At 39.9% G+C, this 4,603-nt stretch overlaps 1 long non-coding RNA gene across 1 annotated transcript; it reads left to right on the top strand.

The window, feature by feature from the left end:
* Positions 1 to 2,522: 2,522 nt before the first annotated feature.
* LOC138175730 (uncharacterized) lies at positions 2,523 to 2,814 on the top strand. Its single transcript, XR_011172072.1, has 2 exons — positions 2,523 to 2,627; positions 2,684 to 2,814. It is a non-coding gene; the product is annotated as an uncharacterized lncRNA (long non-coding RNA).
* The last annotated feature ends 1,789 nt before the right edge of the window (positions 2,815 to 4,603 follow it).

Below are 4,603 nucleotides of genomic sequence, written 5' to 3'. Positions count from 1 at the left end.
GACTGGTATGGAAATATGTTTTGCATGATAGTACATGTATAATTGATATAATATTGCTTTCTTTTTCAATGGGTAGGGGAAGAACTGGAAGAAGGGAGAGAATTTGGAACTCAAAATTTTTAAATAATGAATTGGAGGGGGGGGGGTAGAGAAGAACAGTAGTGTCTATTTTGTGCCACCTTTCCCCTAGCCCAGTTTTACTATTTGAATGACAACTTGTCCCACATGCATATGCCTGTGTTGCAATGGATCAATTTCTAATAAGAGTATATCTCACCCACCACAGATCCCCTCACATCATCTTTAGTCCTTCTCTACAATGTGTTTCAACTTATTTAGGAAGTCATGACCAAAATAAAGAATTTAGTAAGTAATTTCTAAGTACTCCTTTTTCAGTGACCATTCTTGGAATCTGAAAAGGTCATACCCTTTCAGACAGCTCACAAAATAGAAATAGTTTCATTGTCCTTCCTGAATACTTTCCCCAGCACTCTGTCTTCACAAAGAGTTTGTAGCCAAGGGTTTTCACTGGTACCCTCTTCATAGTTCTTTGATATTAATATCAACATAATCAACAATCTCTGATGAGAATCTAGATGTACTATTAAGTAGCAGATCCAAGATAACTGAATAGCTGGTTATAAAACAGGTCTAGAAGACTGAAGAAGAAATATACCGTCTATCTCCTGCCAGAGAGGGCATAGATTCAAAATGCAGAATAAGACATACATTATTGGACATGGTACATGGATGAACTTGTTTTGATAAAATTATGCGTATTTGTTATAATGGGATTTTTTTGTTTGCAAAGTGTCCAATAGGGAAAAGGAATAGTAGGAGTAAGAAATAATGCAGAAAGAAAAAAAAAAGGAAGGAAGGGAAGAGAGAAAGAATATATAAATGGATGACCATGGTGGCTACTTTGCCTTCATATACAATTCAATCAATCAACCAAAAAGCATCTATTTCATCCTACTATATACCAGTCACTGTACTAAGCATTGGAGATAAAAACAAAAAGCAATTACATAACTGTTTCTAGAATTAAGCTTTCCTAGTTTGCTAACAATTTGTAGTGAATGGAAAGCTGTTAATAATGGCAGCCTATACTCTCAAGATATAATTTTTCCATTAAATGATGATGTAGATAACCTTGACACAAGATCTTTAATTTTTATTTAATTCAACAAATTATTATGAAGCACCAGTTCAAGGCACTGTGTTAAGTAATACTAATACCAACATTAGGGGTAGGAACATACCTGTGTTTAGCTGAGGGAGAATAGAAGAGTGATCATGGGAGGGAAGTTGAATACATGGAAGTATTTGGAAGTTGAGAGAATACCAGAAAATAAGTTAAACTCCCCTATAATGAAAGAAGGAGTTGGGATGGAAAGGAAAATGACTTGAGAAGAGAGGGAGAATGCCCTGGGGGTTAGTAGGTAAGAGCCAACATTTAGATTGCACTGGACAATGGAATTAGAGGGAGAGCCTTGAAATGATAATTGAGAGCAAGGAGTATTTCAATTCCCTCTCCAGTACTGAGTTGGGTGTTATGAGAGAAGGTGCAACCCAAAACTGCATATCCTTTGATCCAACAACACCACTACTTGCTCTGTATCCCAAAGAGATTATAAACAAGGGAAAAGGACCCCCATGTATAAAAATATTTATAGCAACTCTTTTTGTGGTGGCAAAGAATTGGAAATTGAGGGGATGCCCATCAATTGGGGAATGGCTGAACAAGTTGTGGTATATGAATGTAATGGAATACTGTTGTTCCATAAGAAATGGTGAGCAGCTTTCTCTTCAGTTGTCTTCAAGGTGCTTGGTTCTTCTTCGGAAGCTACGGCCACGTTGGGGTGAACCCTCACTTCAGCAGGTGACTAGCACCACTACAAACAAGCCTCTCCTCATCTGTCCACTGAAATGGCCGTCTCTGAGCTTGCCTGCATATACTCTGCCCTCATCCTTCACGACAATGAGGTTACTGTCACGGGAGATAAAATCAATGCCCTCATTAAAGCAGCAGGTGTAAATGTCTGTATCAGCAATGCCATATTCACAATGCCTATAGAGATTACAAATATGCTGATATAATTATCCATCACAAAATACATCAGGTTTGCCATTTGGGGAAATAAACTAGAAAATTTATTAAGATACCAAAAGACTGAGTCCCAAAACCAGAAAGTGAAAGCCATCAGAGTAGTTATGACATTGGCACAGGTAGATAAAGTAGAAAGTACCCACATTTTTAAGCCTTTAAAACAGAACAGGCTACCTCAGGCAAAGGTCCTCCTCTCCCCACTCACAGCAACCACCCAGCGTCCTGGAAGAGCGCTCCCAGCAGCTCCGGCCCCTGGCAGTCCTCAGCAGGAGTCCTAACTCAAAAAAAAAAAAAGGCAACCGCCGCCAACTGCCAACCACAGGACCGTTAGCTCGGCTTTTCGCTTTCTCTTGCTCTGCTATGTCAGCACGTCCATGGGGCATGGGAGATCTTTAAATCCCATAACCCTTACAATGTTGAACCATTCTGGCCTGGATCATTTGCCAACTCCCTGTCCGATGTCAACATTGCAAGTCTCATCTGCAATGTAGGAGTTGGTGGACCTGCCCCAGAGCTGGTGGTGCTGCCCCTGCTGGAGGGGCTGTTCCTGCTAGCACAGCTGCCCCAGCTGAGGAGAAGAAGAAAGAGGAAGCAAAAAAAGAAGAATCTGAGGAGTCCGATGATGACATGGGCTTTGGTCTGTTCGACTAAATGTTTTTTGTAACATTAAATAAAAAGCTTAACTCAAAAAAAAAAAAAAGAAATAGTGAGCAGGTGGTCTTCAGAAAACCCTGGAAAGATTTGCATGAACTGATGCTGAGTGAAATGAACAGAATGAGAAAAACATTGTGCACAGTAACAGCAATATTGTGCAATGAACAACTTTGATAGACTTAGCTCTTCTCAGCAATGCAATGATTTCACTATGGAAAATGCTATCCACAACAAAAGAAAGAACTATGCAGTCTGAACGCAGATTAAAGCATACTGTTTTCTCTCTCTTTTTTTCATTCTTGAAGTTTTTCCCTTTGGTTCTAATTCTTCTTTACAACATGACTAATGTGAAAATATGTTTAATATGATTATACATGTATAGCATATATCACATTGCATGCCATCTTGGGGGAGGGAGAGGGAAAGGATGGGGAGAAAATTTAAAGCTCAAAATCTTATAAAAGAGAATGTTGAAAACTAAAAATAAATGTTTTTTTTAAAAGAAAAACCTGGAAAGACTTGCATGAATTGATGCTGAGTGAAGTGAGCAGAACCAGGAGAATGCTGTATACGGTAATAGCAACATTGTGTGATAACCAACTTTGTTAGACTTGGCTGTTCCAAGCAATGCAATGATCTAAGACAATTCCAAGAGACTCATGATGGAAAGTGCTATCCACATCCAGAGAATCAATTATAGAGTCTGAATGCTGACTGAAGTGCAGTATTTTCTTTTTTTTTGTTTTTTGTTTCTTCTTTCTCATGGTTTTTACCTTTGGTTCTGATTCTTATTTCACAACATGACTATTGTGGAAATATGATCATTCATGTATAGCCTATATCAGATTGCATGCTATCTTGGGGAGGGGAGAGTGGCAGCAGGTGGGGGGAGGGGGGCATAGAACTCAAAATCTTTTAAAAGCAAATGTTGACAACTAGAAATAAATAAATTTTAATCAGCAACAAAAACCATAAAGGATGGCCAGGATTGCCAGGGACATCCAGAGGAAGTTAGACCTCAATGAGTGCCTGAAAATGGAAGGGCTGGAGAGGAAGAGGTTTAACACGAAGGGAAGTTTGTAGATGACAGAGCAGAAATTCCAGAGTTGCATAATGAAAGGAGCAGGTAGATCTGGAGCATAGGGCAGGGGAATAGGGTTGAGGTCATTGGGAATGAGGGACAGACAGCTGGGATGGAGGAGGAGAGCTTTTCTTCAGCAGAGGTCCAGAATTACCCCCGTGGAGAGAGTCAAAAGATATGGGAGAGAAGTACTGATGAATGATTGAGTCCAGCCAGAGTTCCAGTAGAGGGAAAGGGGTCTGCCAATGAAAGCAGGGGATGAGCAGTTGATCCACAGTAGTAGGAACAATATCCTAACTCCATCCCACCCCCATGAAAGTTAGGCTAGTTTTTCCTTAACAGGTTGGATGAAGGGACTAAAGGTTTAGATTGTTGATGTCACTCCTCCATTGCCTAAGTACAAAAGGGGGTACCTCTGATGCTTGGCTGGTGGAAAACATTGCCGGCTCTAGCCCAGGAACTTCTTAATCATTTCCAATATCCTTCTCCTGCTATGGCTAAGCAGATATCTCTTTTGTTAACTTCTGCAAGACCTACAAGAGTCTTATTTTGTTCCAATAAAAAATAAACTAGCCCAGCCCAGAACACTCACTAAGTCTGGGCACAGACCTTAATTGCTGCCAAAGTGGCAGGCAGTACCACTGTGTTCCAGAAGACATCAGGAAGCCTATTTAAGTAGACACTTCAAGAAGTGACAAGAATAAGTGTGATCACCTAAGTCTTTAAAATGGCATGACTTTTCTTAAAAGTCCAGATAT

This window comes from Petaurus breviceps, unplaced genomic scaffold, assembly GCF_028583685.1.
Source record: "Petaurus breviceps papuanus isolate PSGF00001 unplaced genomic scaffold, PetGlider_PUasm1.0 79, whole genome shotgun sequence".
In the NCBI taxonomy this organism is placed as follows: domain Eukaryota; kingdom Metazoa; phylum Chordata; class Mammalia; order Diprotodontia; family Petauridae; genus Petaurus; species Petaurus breviceps.
This window is presented reverse-complemented; position numbering and strand designations above follow the sequence as displayed.